Below are 22,313 nucleotides of genomic sequence, written 5' to 3' on the forward strand. Positions count from 1 at the left end.
TAAAAATAAATCAATCAGGATCATCTAAACACACAGTTATTATTTCCTAATATAACATAATAAAATTGGATTAAATAATTGATATAAGTGGTAATTACCAAGGAGCTAGTTAAAATATCTGAGGTTGTTGATGTTGAAGGGTCTGATTCATTAAATTTGGGCTACCCCTTGAGATTCTGTGTTTGTACAAGCTTCCAGTGACACCCAAGAGATGGTCTAAGTTCCATATTTAAAGGAGCCTTAGACTAAACTATTCAATCTAGATAGGAGACAGCCAAAGAGCATTTTCTAAATTCTCTCTCCATGTGTGATTAGCATCACTGGTCTCATTCTTATAGAGCTGTGTCATGTTCCATAACTTCCTTTACAGCACCAGCCACGAGACTTCTAAGGGTGATAACCATCACATCTGGTATTTATTAAACACACATGAGTGTTGGGCATTGTTCTCACAGCTGCGTATGAATTTATTCATTTAATCCTCAAGGCAAAGGCAGGTAGTACTATTTATCCCAACTATTTTAGCAAACATAGAAAACCAAAGCACAGAAAATTTAAAGGACTTGCCCGAGGTCATGACTGAAATCAAGAAGAGGCAGATTTAATCCCAAGCGTCACATACTTAACCATTGTGCTCCTTGGCTTCTCCTCAGAGCAATCGTCATGCTCCAAATGCAGCGGGTTCTGGCCCCGAATTCAGAACCACTAATCTGTGTCCAAGAATCTTCCAACTTTGCTGTTCTTTATGGCAGACTTGACTGTTTTAACATTCAATATGTATTCAGCACTTGCCCTGTATCAGGCCTTGTCCACAAGATGGGCCAGCTATTTGTATGTTTTCCTGATTACACACTGTGCTGTGTGCCTAGTCACTCAGTCGTGTCTGACTCTTTGTGACCCCACGGACTGTAGCCGACCAGGCTCCTCTGTCCATGGGGATTCTCCAGGCAAGATTCCAGAGTGGGTTGCCATGACTTCCTCCAGGGGATCTTCCCAAACCAGGGATCGAACCCAGGTCTCCCGCATTGCAGGCAGATTCTTTACCGTCTGAGCCACCTGTCCCACCATCCAAGCAGTGTCTGTTTACCAAGAATGCAGACTGGTGCTCCCTACACCCTCCTCTGTTCAAGGTGTCCTGTTCCAAGAGAACCAGCCCCACACTTTGCCCCAGTGTCTCCTCAAATCAGAGAGCCCCCACCATGAGCAATGCATGCCATGAGCCTCTGGGGACTTGGGCTGCCATTTCAGTCTCTGGCTCCCAAAGGAAGGGAGATTTGTTCAGATATCCCTGCAACTTGCAGAAATTCACTGAGACTCTTAAATGTAGGGCAGAGGTGACTGGCATTCCATCCTATTGGCCCATCAAACATTCCCATCAGTCAGTCTGTGGGGAGACAGCTGATACCCTGGGTTCATCATCCATCCTCCAAGAGGACACTGACTGGTAGGGTAAAGTTTAAATCTTCCTGTTTTCCAGTGACCTCAGCATCTCCATGAACAGGCTGTGAGCATCCCATTCAGGTGACCAAGTATGGTCAGGAAGTCAAATTTTATAATGAAATTTGCAGCAACATGGATGGAGCTAGAGATTATCATATTAAGTAAAATAAGTCAGACAAAAAAGACAAATATCATATGATATCATTTCTATGAGGAACTAAAAAAAAATGATACAAGTGAACTTAGAAAACAGAAATAGGTGCATAGACATATAAAATAAATCTATAGTTACCAAAGGGGAAAGGGAAGGGGTAAAATAGGAGTTTGGGATTAACAGATACATATATAAAATTGATAGACAAGAACCTACAGAGCATGTATGTAGGTGTACATATGTGCTATGCTAAGTCGCTTCAGTCATGTCTGAGTCTTTGCAACCCCATGGACTGTAGCCTGCCAGACTCCTCTGTCCTTAAGGATTCTCCAAGAAAGAATATTGAAGTGGGTTTCCATGCCTTCCTCCAGGGGGTCTTCCCAACCCAGGGATCGAACCCGCATCTCTTGTCTCTTGCATTGGCAGGCAGGTTCTTTACAACTAGCACCACCTGGGAAGCCCAGTGTGTGTGTGTGTGTGTATCTGAATCACTTTGCTGTATACTTGAAACTAACATAATATTGTGAGTGAACTGAACTTCAATTAAAAAGAAGATGTCCAAGGATCTCTGAGTAGTGCAGTGACAGTGTCCAGCGCAGTATCCAAGCCTTCCAGGGTGGCTAGAAGGAGGTACTTCCTGAAAGGAAGGGTTGTTGATGACGAGAATGGATTAACAAAGAAAACAGAGCTAAACGGGAGTAATCAGGGCTCTCAACGCAGGACTGCCCCAAGGCGGGGACCGGACCATTGACCTTTCTAGGCCCACACATGTCTGTGAGCCTACCTCAAGCAGTGTCGAGTGGGTTAGGACTCTGTGGGTTTCATGTTGAAGATCAACCGCCCGCGAAGCTGATGGCCGTTGGCCAAGCCCACTTCCCAGCTGAGGACAACACGGCTGAAAGCAGCCTGGGCAGCTTCCTGGGCAGCCCATTGCTCTTACTGAATCACATTTTGATGAGCTGAGTGTAAATGAATGAGAAACACATGGATTTAATTTCCCTTGAAATTAGGGATGGGTGAGTCCAGCCACAGTTTGGAATTGCTGAAAGTCTCCAACTCTTTTTTTCCCCAAGTGCTTTTGGTTCAGAATATCCAAAACCAGGGTTCTGCAAAGCACATGTCCTCCCCTCATTTGTATGAGGCTTCACGTTCTTTAAAGGGAATTTGATCTGCCTATTTCAACTTCTTTACACCTCACTTATCAAGATGTTTAATGCAATTTCCTGGAAGGGTAACTTTTTTCAATCTTTTTCATTTAGGGAAAGAAAACAGTGGAGAAGGTTGAACATTGTATATGCCAGAAAATGTGGGGTTTAGGGCTCAGAATTACATACATACGAGGTATGCAGTCGAACATGTGCTAAAGGAATGCATTTGAAAATCTCTTGAAAAGTGAGGGAAAGATGGCTCCTTTCAATAAGGATAGGCTTAGGGGAAATCTGGAAAATACAACATCATTTTAAATAAATGGTTCAGATTTTCTCATCGCTCTCAGGCAGAGGAACTCTAGTAGCCACTGGAACATGGGGGAGAATTCTAGCACCCTAGCATCATCTGCCAGCATGAATCTCCATATCTCCATGTCTCTCTACTTTTTATAAGATGTATGATGAAGGAGCTGCTGTGGAATGTTTCATAATCAGAGAGGGTAGAAGAAATGTGTTGCAGGAGGTGGGCGTGTATGGGGCGGGGGAACCCTCGGGGCCATCTTTGTTTCAGAGATGTGGCTCAGAGCACAGATTCATTCGTAAGTTCTAAAGAACCCTTTTCACTTAAAGGTCATCCTGAGGTTTCAGGAGACAAAGTAAGACACAAACAGGAAAGCAGCAGTTGTCCCCGACCCTGGGACAGTCTGTTTGCATTGTTCAGGAAGCACAAAACTCATCAACCCTAATGGCCCCACTTCTGTGCAGAGAGGGATGGGGAGTTAGTGGAGCAGTGGATGTTGCCCAGCAGGAGAAAAGAAGGAAATGGTGGACTCTTTGGGAATCTGATCAAGTTTGTCTCAGGTGCCTAGGAGACATACCCTGGGAATTCCCAGGAAAACAGTTTGTAGTGGGAAGTTTATGCAGGAAGCAATAACAGAATAGGGTTTATTATGATTAATATATTCTCCATTTTAATCCCCAGGCTGGTGTACAAAGAGAAAACATAGGTTACACATCTCTTTAGAACTACTGATTCAACTGTTAATTTTGATAAAAATTTCTGGCTTTGAAAGTAGAAGACTAAAGTAGGGCCATTGTAGGAACAGTAACAATAGCAATGATCAATATTCCTTGGACACCTGACATTGCCCAGTCTCCTTTATAGTTAGGCTGAGGATGTGTGGTTGGTTCAAAGAAGAACTAAACCTCTATTCTGTTAAGCAGCTGGGATTTGTGGGTGGAGGGAAGCTTGTTTATTACACTAGCTAGTGATAACAGCCCGATTAACAAACACTGTGAACCTTGAGTTGCTGATTTAAAACACATGATTGTGATGCTCTGATAGTAATAAAACTGGTGATTTTAGGCTCGACTCTTAGAAGTTTCTGAGACTGTAATGGTACCTTGTATTGGTTATCTTAAAGAAAGAAAGTGAAGTCGTTCAGTTGTGTCTGACTCTTTTGCGACCCCATGGACTGTAGCCTACCAGGCTCCCCTGTCCATGGGGTTTTCCAGGCAAGAACACTGGAGTGGGTTGCCATTTCCTTCTCCAGGAGATCTTCCCGACCCAAGGACTGAATCCCGGTCTCCCTCATTGTAGGCAGATGCTTTACCATCTGAACCACCAGGGACGTTTCCATTGGTTATCTTATTATTGCATAAAAAATGATCTTGAAAAGTGCTGGTTTATAGCAACTGGTATTTCTTATGGAGAAGGAAATGGCAACCCACTCCAGTGTTCTTGCCTGGAGAATCCCAGGGATGGGGGAGCCTGGTGGGCTTCCATCTATGGGGTCGCACAGAGTCGGACACGACTGAAGTGACTAACAGCAGCAACAGCATTTCTTATCTTGGTGTTTTGATGGTCAGGAATGTGGGAGTGGCTTAGTTAGGTGATTCTGATTCAGCATCTTTATGATGTGCAAGCAAGGTGTTGGCAGACGCTTTAGTCATTTGAAGGCTTGTTTGGGGCTGGAGGATCCACTGATAATAGGTAGACTTGATTTCTCACTGGTTATTGGCTAGAGTTTTCAGGCTTCACCACATGGGCCTCTCCATAGTCACTATGAAAGCCAGAATCTTTCAGAGAGAGTGATCCAAGACAGAAAGCAAGCAGGAATCCACCGTGCCTTCTCTTGTTTAGCCTCTGATGTTGCACTCTGTCACTTTTGCTTTTCTTCCCCTGTTTATTATTAGTAAGTCACTAAATTCAAGAGAAGGGGAATTGACTTTCAAGAGAGTGTCATAGAATTTGTGGATGCATTTCAAATCACACTATTACTCTAGAACAGGCTTGTAGGAAGCTGATGGGGATGGAGTGATTGATTGCCCCTAAGACTGGAAAGAGGGGCTTCAATGATCCATCGTAGAGCAGGCTGATGGAGTGTAATGATATAATTGCTCCATTCTTGCAATGCTCCCTTGTCTCATGAACAAGTAAAAGGAGCCTAACATGTTCTATTCAAACTATGTGGACCAGACCCTTGTCCTGAAGCTGCATACTGAGATGGCAAGGTGAGCATGAAAGCCTTCATGCTTTCCAGGTCATTTATTGCGGTAAGTCACAGGCGGCTTTCTACGTGATGTGGAGGAAATTTATCCTCATGAAACAGGGGCCTGGCTGTGTAGGTGGAGATGCGGCCTCCTCCTCTGATGTAACCACCACCTGCTGACCTCCTGGTTTGCCCAGGTGGCACAGCATGCCAATTGCTGGTACACACTCTGGGCATTTGCATAGAAGGATAGCAGTTGGACCATAAGCAAGGCTGACAGCCAAAGAATCGATGCTTTTGAACTGGGGTGTTGGAGAAGACTCTTGAGAGTCCCTTGGACTGCAAGGAGATCCAACCAGCCCTTCCTAAAGGAAATCAACCCTGAATATTCCCTGGAAGGACTGATGCTGAAGCTGAAGCTCCAATACTTTGGCCACCTGATGCGAAGAGCCAACTCAATGGAAAAGACCCTGACCTCAGGCAAGACTGAGGACTAGAGGAGAAAGGAGAAAGAGGATGGACAGTTAGATGGCATCATTGACTCAATGGACATGAGTTTGAGCAAATTCCAGGAGATGGTGAAGGTCAGGGAAGCCTCACATGCTGTAGCCCATGGGGTCTCAAAGAGTGAGACACAGCTTAGCAGCTGAACAACAATAGGATAAAATAGGATAAAATAGAAAAGAGAGAAACTCTTCCCTCTGCACAAGACACAGTGGGCAGATGAAGTGGATCTTAATTTAAGACACATTTCAGGAAATGGCAATAGCACCATAAATATTGGCTCTGAGGCCTGGGATATTTTTTCTCCTGTTTCCATAATGTCTATGAAAGTATTGTATGCTTATACAATAAACCCCTTACTGAATAATTTTCTTTAATTTACTGGATAAATCAGTACCATGCAAGAGAAGGTGGCGGAACTAGAGGGTGGTGGGAATCCAAGATTTGTTAGGTTTCTGATGCTAGAAACTTCCCTGTCACGGTGATGACAGGCTTGCGCCCTGAGGAAATGGTTGTATGAGTGTCTATAAAGGTCTGCTGGGGTCCAGTCCAATTCACGCCTGAGCCCATGGTGGGATCTATGCTAAGAGGCAGAGCAATGGTCAGAGGTGAAGGCTCAGTCAAGCCACATAGTCTCAGGCGGCCGATGTCTCAGGAAGCAGACGCCACACTTCTTGCTTCATCACCCAGGGAAAGCAGCCAGCGGAGACGGCTGGAGAGTGCGGTCATGGTGAGCATGTCACAGCAGCCTGCCAGAAACATACAGGTAGGGAGCCAGGGGAGGGGCAACCTCCTGCTCATCTGGGTGTGGCTTGTGGGTGAAGTAGGACATCCCCGCTGAGTTACAGCTTTACTCTAACTTAAAAAGGACTTTTACTTATTTTTTAATTTTATTTTGGACACCAAAAGGAGGAAAAAATATATAGTGGATGTCACAGAAGCCAAGGTCAGGGTTAGCAAATGGAACTGAAAAAAACAACAACAACAACAACAACAAGAAAATGAAGACAAAATGTGCCCTTTGAGTTCACTGTTATGGAATTTACTGAGGATCATGGGAGAACAGTGCTGATGAAGAAATTGATGGGTGGGGTGGGTTGAGTAGAAAATTCAGGCTAGGAGATGGAACTAATGATTACAAGAAGTTATGCTATAAAGAAGACCAGAGAGGGATCTGAGTAGCTAGAGATTTTAACAGGTTGTTGAAAAAAGGTTTTGGTTTATTTATTCATCTGTCCATCTATTCCTTTGATCATTCACTTATAAATTCCATTTATTTTTGTTCTTAATATACATATCTATAAACATTTTGAAAATGACTCAAAATTTCTATGTCTGTATTACATCAACTTCTTTTTACTTTTACTTTTTACCTTTCAATCTTCTTCATTTCTCTCATCTCCCCATCCCCACCTCTGGCAACCATCAGTCTCTTCTCTGTACCTATGAGCTTATTTTCTCGTTCGTTTTTTTTTTTTTTTTTTTTTTTTTAGATTCCACATGTAATAGAGATCACACGATATTTGCCTTTCTTTGTATGACTTATTTTAGTTAGCATATATCCTTGAGGTGCATCCACGTTGTCACATGGAGATATACACACCTCCGTGTTTACTGAAGTGACATATACAACAGCCAAGTTATGAAAATCATCTAAGTGTCCATCAACAGATGAATGGACAAAAAGGATGATAAGGGAGGGACCCTTCCCTAGAGTTATGGGAATGGCCAAACACAGAAAATTCAACAATTGGAAAATGAGGCCAACAGCAGTTTATCGAACATGTACACTCATATACACTCATCCCCTGTCCTTCATTATCTGCCAGTGGAGGAAGATAGGGCTTAAACTGGGGCACAGACGGAACAAGCTGGCTTTATGGTAACAAGAGGGTAGGGTAACCCCTGGTTCCTATAGGTCTGAGGATGTGATCGGCTTGCTGAAATAATTCTGTAGGCTGGCAGGGAAACTGAATAAAACCCACTTCTCAAGGATAAGCAAGAACTACACTTGGTCTGTTTGATAAGAAGGGTTGCTTGGCTAGGGGGGACCTTAACTGCAGCGGCAACATTAAAAGGGAACTAAAACCAGAGGCTAGGCCATCTGGGGCCCTTCTGATGAGAATGGATATAATCTGTTGTTGTTCAGTCACTAAGTTGTGTTTGACTCTTTACGACCCCATGGCTGCAGCACACCAGGTTCCCCTGTCCTTCATGATCTCCCAGAGTTTGCTCAAATTCTTGTCCATTGAGTCAGTGATGCTGTCTAACCATCTCATCCTCTGTTATCCCCTTTTCCTTTTGCCTTCAATCTTTCCAGCATCAAGGTCTTTTCCAATGAGTTGGCTCTTCTCATTAGGTGGCCAAAGTGTTGGAGCTTCAGCTTCAGCATCAGTCCTTCTAATGAATATTCAGGGTTGATTTCCTTCAGGATTGACTGGTTTGATCTCCTTGCAGTGCAAGAGTCTTCTCCAACACGACAGTTCAAAAGTATCAGTTCTTTGATGCTCAGCCTTCTTTATGGTTCAACTCTCACATTCATACATGACTACTGGGAAAACCATAGCCTTGGTGATATGGACCTTTGTTGGCCAATTGATATCTCTGCTTTTTAATACAATGTCTGGGTTTGTCATAGCTTTCCTTCCAAGGAGCAAGCACCTTTGAATTTCATGGCTGCAGTCAGCACTCACGGTGATTTTGGAGCCTAAGAAACAAAATCAGTCACTGATTCCACTTTTTCCCCTGCTATTTGCCATGAAGTGATGGGACTGGGTGCCATGATCTTAGTTTTTACCATGTTGAGTTTCAAGTCAGTTTTTCACTCTGCTCTACCCTCATCAAGAAGCTCTTTCTTTAAGGAAGCACAAAATATTGAGTCTTAATTTTAGGTCTAATTTATTACTTAATTTTAGTTAAATTAACTAACTAAGTTAACTAACTAACTTCATCATCAAAACACTCATGAAATATTACCATTCCATTTTACACATGGTGGATTCAAGGCTGAAAGGGCTAGTGTCTAGTCCAGAGTTGGCCAGGCAGTAAGTGACTGAGCTGGTATTCAAACCTGGGTTTGCTAATCCCAGAACTTAAACCATCGCTTCCAGGACAGATGTAACAATCCACCTTAGAAATGGACTAGGAGGGGGAATAGAAAGAAATTAAGGAGATCAGCAAATACACCTCATCCCCATAGACAGAAAGTTCAGTTAAACAAGCACAATTACTTTCACTGTTTATCACTTGACTATCTGAGTTCCACTCAACCTTCTCCCAAGGCACACAGGTTAATAACACAGTCCCACTGACCACTAGCAGCCAGGCTCTGCGCTGATGTCCAATCTTGTACTTTAATCCTGGTCCCTGAAATGTCTACAAGCCCACCCAGTCCAGACACACTTCTAATTGCACCCCATGGACTATACAGCCCATGGAATTCTCCAGGCCAGAATACTGGAGTGGGCAACCTTCTCATGGAGATCTTCCCAACCAGGGATCAAACCCAGGTCTCCTGCATTGCAGGCAGATTCTTTACCAGCTGAGCCACCAGGAAAGCCGTCTGATTACACAGTCCAGAGGAAAGAACCCATCCAAGCAGATCATGTAGCTCCCAAGTGCTTCAAAATCCCAAGCCCAGAAAACCCCAAATGAGTCACCCTCCTGCACATGCATGCTGGGTATGCCAATGAGGACTGGAGTTCTAGAATAACTGCCTTTGCACTGAAGGACACCTTAGATATCATCCAATTCAGCCCCCAGATTTCACAGTTAAAGAAACTAAAGCTAAGTGGTATCCCCAAGGTCACAACACTGGTTGGAGCAAAGTTTACTTGAGTCCCTTCCTTACTCTTTACTGACCCCTTCCTCCCACACTCCCCTCTGCTCTAAAGGTCAAAGAACCCAAACACTCTCTTTTTCAATGTCCTTTGCAGTTAAGGTGACTGTATGACCCATTTCCAGATGTTGCGCCGTGAAGGACTCTGCCGGGGAAAATCTGGGAAAGACTTTTCCTCCTGACAGAGGGAAGAGGAAAGGTAAGAGAGCTCTATTGCTTCCCCAGCCCATCTGTTATGGGCTGAATTGTGTCCCCCCAGATGTTGAAGTCTTAACCACCCCGTACTTTGGAATATGACTGTACTTGGAAATTCAGCCTTTAAAGGGTTAATTAGGTTAAAATGAAATCACCAGGGTGAGCCGAAGTCTAACGTGACTGGTGTCTTTATAAGAGATTAGCATTCCATACACATGCATTAATATGTGATATTTTTCCCTTTCTGACTTACCTCACTCTGTATGACAGACTCTAGGCCCATCCACATCTCTACAAATGGCCCAGTTCATTCCTTTCTCATGGCTGAGGAATGTTCCATCATGTAGCATGGCCATGTATACACTACCTTGCGTAAAATGGGAAGTGGCAAGGTGCTGCACAGCACAGCGAGCTCAGCTCAGTGCTCTGGGATGACGCAGAGGGGTGGGATGGGGCGTGCGAGGGAGGCTCCAGAGGGAGGGGATATACGTATACTTAGAGCTGATTCATGTCGCTGTACAGCAGAAACAAATACAACATTGTAAAGCGATTATACCCAAATAAAAATAAATTAATGAGAGGAGACGAGGACACAGACTTGCAGAGACAGAAGACTGCAGAAGTACACACGGAACAGATGGGCACGTGCAAGCCAAGAGGAGACGCTTCAGGAAACCGACCCTGCCCACATCTCATTGCTTGGACTCGCCACCTCCAGAGTTGTGAGACCATTCGTTTCTGTGTTTAAGCCCCCGATCTGTGCTCCTTTGTCTTGGCAGTTGATAGGATGGATATACCATCTCCTGCTCCCTGCGTTCTATCGTGGCCTGGGAGAACATGAAGCTTGAAACCAGAGAAGGTGTCTTTCAACCATAAGAGGAACCCCAGAGCTGCCGACACAGCCATGAGGCCAGAGCCTCTGCATTTCTGAAAGCTTCCCAGGGATCCCCATGCTGCTGGTGGTGCACAGACCGTACTTTGAGGGGAGCCCATAACTTCTGGGTGTGTTCCTGCCTGTCCACTTCCCAGCCAGTAGATTTGCATTGACATCACACCCAGACCTTCTCTCTGTACTCATGAGATGTCATTCCTGACATCCCAGCAGCAACGGCCATCAAACCTCTACTTCTGCTTCAAGCCCACAACCCACACCTGCTTCCCAGGTTCCAGAGATGCTTACAATCCCGAGGTCACCCTCAATGTTTCGTGGTCCAATCAAATCACAGAGAGCTTGGTTTACAATAAGACAGGAATTAGGAGGAAACATGAAGGTCTGTGAAGGCTGAGTTCAACACAAAATGCAGGGATTCATGCACTCCAGGATTTCTGGAGCCACTTAGAAGCTCTCAGCTAGACCTTGATCCAATGGTCCATGGACCAGAATCAGTCAGTCCCTTTGTTCCAGCACCATGCCCCAGCCCTGCCACCTGCTCAAAGGCTGCCCTGCCACCATTCACCAGCCTGCCTGCATGCCTGTCACCTGCCTATGTCAACAACCTTAGGACCATCCCTCCCGCCCATGAAGAAACTGGGTGCTGAGCACCCTGACAAGGTTATACCTACACGCATTGAATTCATTTTCTTGAAGCTATTATGACTGCTGCTGTTTAGTCACTAAATAGTGTCCAACTCTTTGCGACCCCATGGACTGCAGCACACCCGGCCTCCCTGTCCACCACCAACTCCCAGAGTTTACTCAAACTCATGCCCATTGAGTTGGTGATGCCACCCACCCGTCTCATCCTCTGTCATCCCCTCCTCCTCCTGCCTTCAAACTTTCCCAACATCAGGGTCTTTTCCAATGAGTCAGATCTTCACATCAGGTGGCCAAAGGATTGGGGCTTCAGCTTCAGTCCTTCCAGTGAATACTCAGGACTGATTTCCTTTAGGATGGACTGGTTTGATCTCCTTGCTGTCCAAGGGACTCTCAAGAGTCTTCTCAATCACCACAATTCAAAACATCAATTTTTCAGCACTCAGCCTTCTTTATGGTCCAACTCTTACATCTGTACATGACTACTGCAAAAACCATAGCTTTGACTATATGGCTATTATTGCTATTTGTAGTCTTACAAGCCATACCTTAAAGAGGCAGTATGGACCAGGGGCTTAGGGTGGTTAATGGGAATATTGCCCAAGACTGCACAGCCAGGAACCTGTGAAGCCAGAATCTCAGCTTCTTTCTACTTCTAGAAAGAGGGCTCAGAAAGTATCAGCCTGATCTTTGTTTTTTTGTGCCTTCTCCATCTCACTGGCATACAGAGTTGTGTGAAGATAGGAGTTTCTGGTTAAAAGAGCGGACAGCTGAGATCTTTGAGCTCAGTCTGCCCCTACCCTCCCTCCGCTAAACTATGTGCTTGTGCGCCAAGAGCCCTGAGTCAATACCAGCCTTTAACGGTCCTGGGATTTCAAAGCTATTCAGCAGGCAGCACCCAGGGTATGGTTTTCAATACTTGGAGATATCTACGTATGCAAATCTCATGCAGGATCGTCTCTTAAGCCAGCGTGTGATTGGGAATCGATTTAGCTGATGTGTTTGGTATGCGTGCATGCATGCTCAGTCGCTTCAGTCATGTCTGACTTTGCAACTCTATGGACCGTAGCCCATCAAGTTCGTCAGTCCATATGCTGTCTAGGTTTGTCATAGCCTTTCTTCCAAGGAGCAAGCAACTCTAGAAGTTACTAGTTCCCAGACTGGGGAAGTGCTTCTCCCGGGGGGGAAGATCGAGTCTCATTGGAATTTATGCAATGGCTGTCTTCCAGTAACTTCAGGCTCCTTATGCCCAAGGGACTTGTGGGTGAGGAAAGGGGTGGCCACACTGTCAGTGGTGAGTGACTTGATCTTTGGAAGGTGGTCAAGCTGCTGTTACACCAAGGACACAGGATAGAATATGTTTGACACTTGGGAAAAGGCTCGGGCAACTCTTCATGCTCTCATGCCCAAATCAAACAATGAAAATAAGCATAGCTTAAAAGGGAGTTGGAAACTGGGACTCAGATTCCTCATAGATAACTGTTTTCATCAGCCTATCAGACTGACTGCCCCTACGTGCAGAGATGGGCCAAGGATAAGGTAATCAATACAGGCTAGTTGATGGGGGAATGAGAAGTATGAGTTCAAGACCAACTGAAGCAGCAGAAGTGCTAATGGTTCTAAAAGTGCTTCTCATGTAATTGCCCAGAAAACAGGAACACACAGAATCCTATGAAATTTCTTTCCACACTGGGCAAACCTACTGTAAGAAGAAAGTAGGTCTGGCCAGCACAAGGGGTAATGATGGTCTTAGTCCATTTGGGATATGACAAACGGTATTAAAAATGTAAAAAATTTAAAATGGTATTAAAAAGACAACATATTAAAAAACAGAGACATCATTTTGTTGACAAAGGTCCATAGTGTCAAAGCCATGGTTTTTCCAGTAATCGTGTACAGATGTGAGACCTGGACCATAAAGAAGCCTGAGCACCAAAGAATTGATGCTTTTGAACTGTGGTGCTGGAGAAGATTCTGGAGAGTCCCTTGGACTGCAAGGAGATCCAACCAGTACATCCTAAAGGAAATCAACCCTGAATACGCATAGGAAGAACTGATGCTGAAGCTCAATACTTTGGCCACCTGATGAGAAGATCTGACTCACTGGAAAAGACCCTGATGCTGGGAAAGATTGAGGGCAGGAAGAGAAGGGGGCAACAGAGAATGAGATGGTTGGATGGCATCACTGACTCGATGGACATGAGTTAGAGCAAACTCTGGGAGATAATGAAGGACAGAGAAGAGTGCTGTGTTACAGTCCATGAGGTCTCAAAGAGGCAGACATGAGTGAGTAAACAGCAACAATAACAGAAAACCTTAGATGGGGCGATTTATAAACAATAGAAATTAATTTCTCACACTTATGGAGGTTGAAAGTCTAAGACAAGGTTGCCAAATGGTCAGGTTCTAATAAGAGTCCTCTTCCAGGTTGCAGACGGCTAATACCTTCTTTCTGTGCGCCCACATGGTGGAAAAGTGCTGAGAGCAATATGAGGTCTCTGTTACCAGGGCACTGATTCCATTCACGAAGGCTACGCTCTCATGACATAATTACCTGCCTTTCCTCTCTCTCTCTCTCTATATATATATATGTATATATGTATATATATACACACACATACACACACACATATTTATCTATGTTAGTCACTCAGTCATCTCCAACTCTTTGTGACCCCATGGACTGTAGCCCACCAGGCTCATCTGTCCATGGGATTCTCCAGGCAAGAACACTGGAGTGGGTTGCCATTCCCTTCTCCAGGGGATCTTCCCAACCTGGGATTGAACCCAGGTCTCCTGCATTGCACAAAAAGCCTATTTCTTTGGTTAAACAGAGGCATTGAACCATAGGCTTCCTGTCTTTCCCTATCTGATAGAATTTCCTGTCACCTGATGAATCTTGGTATTATAGTGTATCTGGACCTATATTGTGATATTTTGGATATAGAAGAGTCAAAGTAGTTTAGGTCCTTGTTACTTGTTCTTACAAATGTAAACAGAATGCTTTGTGATTATTGAATTCCTCAAGATATAGTATGCAAAGTGTGCATATAAAATTTTTATGAGATTCCTTTTAGAGTTTGTGTGTTTTACTCAATAAAATAGTTAACACTTATCAAGTCACATCACATTTATTCTAATTACCATCCATCAACACCTAATTTCATCATATAGAATATTATATATTCTTATTTATTACCGAGAAATAGACTATTTCAAGTTTATGATGAAAACGTTTAGATGTTAACTTATAAAACACATACATGGAGTAGAAAGATTTCCCATCTTTTTTTAAAGATGTATATGAACAATATAAAGTTTAACTATCAATAGAAAAAAATAATACCACTCATAGGTTCCCATGTTCTCAAGCCTTTAGCAACTAAGACAAATAGGAAGTGAAACTGTGTAATGAATATCCCTCCACATGGGGCAGAGAAGAAACATCACCTCCCCCCAGACATGACAGCCACATAATTTAGATTTTCTGGGTAGACTCCATATCCTAATACTCTGGTCTGTTATCCTTAGATTAGCTTGTAGGACTGTCAGACAACTTGTCCTCTTTGGGGGAGGAGCATGGAAACATACAACTTCTTGCACAACCTACAGAGCCTCGAAACACAGAGGCTGCAGTGTCCTTGACTTCCTGGCCAGGTGCTCCTGGCTGGCCCTTTCCCTGGCAGTTCCCAGCAGACCTGGTTCCTGGCAGTCATGCCTTCGCTTTCCTTTCAGGTCTATTTTTGCCCAGAGTTGCAGATTCCCCACCACAAGTCTCCATCCTTTTTCCCCAAGGACCCTATCAGTTTTTATGAAGGAGGGTTTTCCTGGCCCACTCCTGGTGCCTCTGAGTCACAACCAGCATCCTTGCCTGTGGGCCATCAGCTCGCTTTCTTAACTAACCAACAACCCTGTTTTTGTCTCTGAGAAAAGTCCCTCGTGTGATCACCAGAACTTTAGCCAGAGGACACATGTGGGCAGAGCCTAGACCGAGGGCCAAGACAACAAGCCCCAGGCAAAAACAGAGATGTGAAGTCATCTCCAGTGACTGCTGGGGCTCCAGACACACCCCTGGTAGAGCCTGTGCTCTCCCTGAGGTGACCAAGAGTTCTCACTCCCTTGATACAGCAAAGTCAAGTATCTTGGCCTTGGCAAAGTCAGGAGGCTTAAGCGGACATTTTCTCTGTTGAGTCTTCATCCATGTCTCTTGATTCTTGAGGTTATACAAATAGTGCAGTGTGAGATGTTTCATGCTGAGATTTCCTATGTTCTATATCAAAAGGTATGAAGCCTGATAGAGTTCTGGGAAAATGCATACCATTGTCTGTGGTAGCCATGTCTTCAATTAATTTCTGCCATGTTGTTCCAGGGAATAGCATTTTAATTCAGTGAGGGCAAGGACATCCCTGTTTTATCCCTGATGCATAGATCACACTGCTGAAACCTAAACAAATACTGATGGAATGAATAATCAGTCTGATTTGAAAGGGCATTTATCAAACTTTTACTCCATCAAACACAAAACATCATTGATGATGACTCCTTCTGCTCTAACTTTTCAGAGTTTGCAGAGATTTCTTTGCAGGACTTCATCATCACCCCAACAGGATAAAGGGGTCACCTTCATCCAACTCACCTATATTACCTTTCATCCTAGGCACTTGTGCTCTCCAATGCTTCTAAGAGAAGACTCTTTTCAAGGTCAGGTAGACCAGAAGGATTAGAAAATCCCATACCCCACTAGGTGAACCTATTTCTACTAGGTTCATGAAAGGATGAACTTATACTCATCCTTTGAACTGTGGTGTTGGAGAAGACTCTGGAGAGTCCCTCCCTTGGACTGCAAGAAGATCCAACCAGTCCATCCTAAAGGAAATCAGTCCTGAATATTCATTGCGAGGACTGATGCTAAAGCTGAAACTCCAATACTTTTGGCCTCCTGATACGAAAAACTGACTCACTGGAAAAGACCCTGATGCTGGGAAAGATTGAAGACAGGAGGCGAAGGTGATAACAGAGGATGAGATGGTTGGGCGGGAACACTGACTCAATGGACATGAGTTTGAGCAAGCTCTGGAAGTTGGTGATGGACAGGGAGGCCTGGTGTGCTGCAGTCCATGGGGTCTCAAAGAGTAGGACACAACTGAGTGACTGAACTGAAAGTTTTCTTTCTAACTGCCCCCTATGTTCTGACAGGACAGCCTCAGAATATCTCCAAGAGTGAATGGTACCAGGTCTTCACCCAAGGAGAAAACTTTAACTCTTTCCCACCAAGAGTTTGGCCTCTGAGTACACTACTCATTAACCAACTCACTCTCTCATATCCGCTTGCAGTACACCATGGGAGCTTTTCTAGTATCTTCACCAGTTGATCTCCAAGTGTGAACAGGAACACGGGGAGAGGTTCAGCCCTGGAACCCCTAAGCTGGTAAGGAGCAAAAAATACCTCCGTAACCATCTGCTCAAATTCATTTTCATTCCTCTCCCTTCAACCTCCTTACTTTCCCAAAACGATTGTAGAAAAGAACCATAATTGAGGGTTAAAAGGGCTCTGCAGAAACTAACACAACATTATAAAGCAACTATGTGTGTACTTAATCACTCAGTGGTGTTTAGCTCTGTGTGACCCTCCAGGCTCCTTTGACAATGGGATTTTCACCTCCTTCTCCAGGGGATCTCAACTGGGGAAGCTTTAAATTGGCCCTTGTTTTTACTCCACTCCTCTCTGCTCTTCTGGGCTCCCAATCTGAAAGGCTGAGTATATATTCACGCCCCAGTCCATGGTTTTCAGACAGTCAGAGGATTATGTCAACTGGACTTGAGACTGATCTTCATTTTCTGCAAGTAGACACAGCTCCCATCAGCTGGGCACTCTGGCAGCCTCTGTGACTCACGCTGTTTTCTGAGCCTCGGTTTTCCTGCTAGCAGGCTCCTAATCTCTCCTGTAATCAGCGTTCAGTCTCTTGCTGGGGAACCCGCACCAGTGGACACCACCCAACCAAAGTGACCCTGAGATGGGTCAAATTTGGTGCAGCCAAATTAAAGCTTCACCCAAAGGGTTGCCACTTCCTTCTCCAGGGGATCTTCCTGACCCAGGGATCAAACCCGCATCTCCAGTGACTTGCATTATAGGCAGATTCTTCACCCACTGAGCCACTGGGGAAGCCCAAAGCAGCTATAGCCCAATTTTTTTAAAAAGGTCTCTGAGACACCCAGGCTGTCAATATAACATATTCTTAATCATATGTATAACTATAGAGTTTTGGTCTTGCATTTTCTTCAGAAATGCTGACCCTTCCAATGCCCCCACAGCCTTACAGTGGGCTAGAGAGAAGTAGGTCTTCTGAGAATGGCAGGGATGGTGTGGGGTTGAAAGAAGCAGTCCCTTTCATTTGATGGCCTCAATAACTGGGACTGTGAGACAATCGTTTGGTTCAGGCTTTCCCACTTCGTAACTATCAAACAGTCCTCAGCCTCCATGAAGTCGAGCTCAACAGCTTCACGTGAGGCAAAGGCCGCCATCGACTCAGGGGAGCAATGCCTTGTCGCATTGTCTGTGCAGGCAAACCCAGGAGCGAGCTGGAGACCCGCCACCCCTGACGCTAGAGGAGTGATTTCTGCTGACACTGCAGTGACCCTCTCTCCCCAGCACACTTCCTCTGCTGTGTTATCAAGTAGAGCAAAGCCAGGAAAAAGCCAGTGAATCAAGTGTTTACTTGGCTGGTGAGTGTTGATAAGCTGTTGGCCTCTGTGTAGTTCTGGACCCGGCACACACTTCACAACCCCGCCAGCTCCGGACTACAGAGCATGCTGAAGAGCAGGTGACGGTTCTGAAACAATACCCACTTCCGGTTTTCAGCCCAGCCCCGGCTCGCTTCTCCCGGGAGCTGGACTCACCCCTGTTTATGCTGAGCCCGTCTCGGGGTCACTGTGGTTGAGTGGTGTCCGCTGGTGCGGGTCCCCCAGCAAGAGACTGAACCGTGATAACAGGAGAGATTAGGAGCCTGCTGGCAGGAATTCTGAGACTCAGAGAACAGCCCAGAGGCTGCCAGCTGAGGGGAGCTGTGTCTATTTGCAGAAAATGAAAATCTTTTCGAGCCCAGTCTCGAGTCCAGTTGACAGAATCCTCTGACTGTCTGAAAACCATGGACTGGGGTGTGGAGATATACTCAACCTTTCAGATGGGGAGCCCAGGAAAGCAGAGAGGAGCGGAGTGAAAACAAGAGCCTGTTTAACGCTTCACCCAGTTGAGACTTTAGTTGTTGCTGTTGCTTGCTGTTTAGTCACTCGTCATATCTGACTCTTGTGACCCCATGGACTGTAGCCCCACAAGGCTCCTCTGTCCATGGAATTTTCCAGGCAAGAATACTGGGTTGGGTTGCCATTTCCTCCTCCAGGGGATCTTCCTGACCCAGGGACTGAACCCAGGTCTCCTGCATTGGCAAGCAGATTCTTTACCACTAAGCCACCTGGGAAGTCCCTGTTAAGACGAGAGCCCATCTTTCTAGAGCAGCAAAGAATAATAATAATAATGGTGATCATGATCATAATTATTATTATAATGACAGTACATTAAATGAATATCCACTGAGCTGTTTGCTCATTTCTGCTGGTGCTGATACTTCCTTGAGGTTCACAGGAGCGATATGGCAAAAACAGATTCTTGCTCCTTCTGACCCCAAAAAGAAAGCAAATTATTTCAAGTTTTACAGCCTGAGTAATCAAATTGGACCATAAAGAGAATCTATATATATGCACCAAAATTAAGCCATCACATCAAAGGTGGTTCTCCTCTTCTTAAAAACCAGAGGAGTGAAAAGACCTGGGTGTTGAGAAGCCTGTTTTCCTCCGGCTCTGCGGTGAGTTGGCACCATGACCTTGAGCACGGCGCTGACCTCTGTGCGTCCTCTTTGGTCCAGGAAGGTGTTGCTCCCTGCTGAGCCCACCCTGATAGGAAAGCTCAAGCAGGTGGGGAAGCCTTCTGAGAAGGACAAGGTGCAGAACAGAAGCCAGGTCCCTGCAGGTGTGGTTCCTATCACTACTGGGTCTTTTGCAAGGATTTGCATTATATAGTCATTCAGCTGTGTGAAAATGAGACTTAACGGAATAGGAACTGTAGGTTGGAAGAAGAACGATTCTAGTGGAAAAGGCTGAGGCAATTCCTTTGACCATTGCTTTTGATTTTTTATTACTTAGGCCCCACAATCACTCTAGTGCCAACAGGTATCACGGATGAAGAACTCCACACCCTCAAATGCACAGCTCTTCTGGATTGTTGGGCTACATAACACTAGAGACCCATTTGGGAAAAGTCTTTCCTGACTGCTCAGTGATGTAGGTGGCTCGGTGGTAAAGAATCCACCTGCCAAGGCAGGAGATGCAGGAAACACAGATTCAATCCCTGAATTGGGAGGATCCCCTGGAGGAGGAAATGGCAATGCACTCTAGTATTCTTGCCTGGGAAATCACACAGGTGGAGGAGTCTGGTGCGCTATTGTCCATGAGGTCACAAAAGAGTTGGACATGACTGAGCGACTAAGCCCCGTGATCTAGTAAGCAGGGAAGAGATAGGCGCAAGGGAGGAGCCGATCATCAGCTAGGCAAGGAAAGCAGGAGGCCCAGAGGAGCTTGGTAGATACAATGCTGCCTGCCTGTACTTCTCCTAATGAAGGACACTTTGCCCCTGCTGCCAGGAGAGCCACCAGCCCCTTCTCGGGTGGCCTCGGATGCAGAGAGAGGCCTGACTAGAGTTCCCACCACCAATGACAGGTGGAGGAGGGAATACGGAAGCCTAGCGTTTGGCCATTTTAACACTGAGCGTCCCCATAGCATCATGTCTCCCATCATCCCAAGCATGCGTTTCTTCTCCCTTGACAGGTGTCAATCTCCAGGGCACTCGTTAATAAACATCCTACACTTTAAACTCCATTTCAGAGTCTGCCCCCCAGGGACCCAATGTGTGGCAACTAGGAAATAGAACAGATGAAATTTCCCAAGACAAAGAGTGAGAATGAAAAGACAAAAGACCCATGTGCCTTCTTTCACACTGCCATCACTTTTCCTGGTCTGGGTTTCTGCTGGGACAAGATGCCAAGGCAGAGTGGAAAGAATACAGGAGTTAGGTTCCTAGGGCCTCCTTCTCATCTGAGCTCGGCCAGTCATTTCTTGTATGATCTAAGATAAATCAACCTGCCATGGGCCTTGTTTGCTCATTTTCAAACGGGGAGACCAGTGATGCTGCCTGATCGTTGTGAGGGTCTATGAAGATAGTGGATGTGAACAGGAAGCCGTAAAATGCCATCTGCTACTGGTCACTTCTCTCCCCTCCAACCAAAGCTTGGAGAGCCAGTAACTTGAAAACAGCAGCCTGAAAGGAAGGGTTTCTACTTGACTCCTCTATCTGCAGGCTGGTGGAGAGATCGCAGGGAAGAGTTAAGAGCCAGAAGTGATGGAAGACAGAACATGTCTCATAAACCCTCATATAGCAGGTAACATTGAATGCTTGCTACCCAACAAGCATCATGCCAGTCCCTCTCTTCAAGGGGCTCACAATGTGGGTTGTGGGAGGGGGGGTCAGGCACATTGACAAAAAAAATCCCTAAAAACATCCCACAAAGAAGTAAAACTTCCCACAGGGAAATGAGCCAAGTAAGAGCTGTCGGAGAAGGCCTCCCGGTGGAAGTGATGCTTGAGCTGAGAAATGTATGATGGGTAGGAGTTATGTCAATAAAGAGGAAGGGAAGGTGATTCCAAAATCTGAGAAAATGCAAGTGCAAAGAGGCCCCTGTGTTCACTTGTGGCCAGTGAACAGAGGCCTGGAAACTTGAGGGTGACACCTGGTGAGTCAGGGGAGTGGGGGTTGGAGAGGGTTACGGAGGCGGGTGAGGGCCACAGGGAGCAACTCCTGGCAGATCGATTAAAGGCCATCGTCTTTATCTTAAGTGCAATAGGGAGCCATGATGGGCTCTAGGCAGAGCAATCAGATGATTCCCTGGGCTGCAGAGGGAACGAAAGATGGGAGGGAGGAAGGAGTAGATACTGTTAATGACAGCTCATACTGATTGAGTTACTATGCGCCTGGCACATGTTTAAATGAAGTACAGGCACCCAGTAAGACAGGTACTCTGGTGATCCTCATTTTAACTAGGAAGAAGCTAAAGCCCAGAAAAAATAACCAGGATCCCAACCAAGCTGTGTAGCTGAAAAAACGTACACTTAACAACTACACAATACTGTACTAGGGGTAGACCAGAGGGTTGGTTATTTCAGTAGCCTAATTTAGGTGATAGCAGTGAAGCTGGGAAGGAATGGATACATTTCTGAAGAGATGTAGGAAATTAAAAGACAAGGCAGAATCCACTGTAAATTTGTCATTGAATGTGAGGGAGATGGCCTCAGGGATGGTGGAAGCAAGAAAAGGGTACCACTCACTGAGATGTGGGCACTGAAAGAGAACTAGGGTTACATGTTTCCTGGCCGGGGCAGGAGGCTGCAGACAGCATGAGTCCACGTGGATTTCGAGAGTACCGAGATGCCTTGGTGACATACTGCTGTTACTGCTGCTGCTAAGTCGCCTCAGTCGTGTCCGATTCTGTGTGACCCCAGAGATGGCAGCCCACCAGGCTCCCCCATCCCTGGGAGTCTCCAGGCAAGAACACTGGAGTGGGTTGCCATTTCCTTCTCCAATACATGAAAGTGAAAAGTGAAAGTGAAGTCGCTCAGTTGTGAGCGACTCTTAGCAACCCCACGGACTGAAGCTTACCAGGCTCCTCCGTCCATGGGATTTGCCAGGCAAGAGTACTGGGGTGGGGTGCCATTGCCTTCTCCAGGTGACATACTGGGTTGTATTAAATTCTTGGAAGGAGACATTCCTCTGTCCTCCCAGGAGACTGCAGCTCTTTCTACTTGGTTCTAATCCATCTGATACATGCATTTGTTAACACAATATACCTCATGAGCACACAGGGGGAAGGGCCACTACCTCCTTTAAAGTCTCTTTCCAGAGGCC

Source organism: Budorcas taxicolor, chromosome 1 (genome assembly GCF_023091745.1).
Source record: "Budorcas taxicolor isolate Tak-1 chromosome 1, Takin1.1, whole genome shotgun sequence".
Classification (NCBI taxonomy): domain Eukaryota; kingdom Metazoa; phylum Chordata; class Mammalia; order Artiodactyla; family Bovidae; genus Budorcas; species Budorcas taxicolor.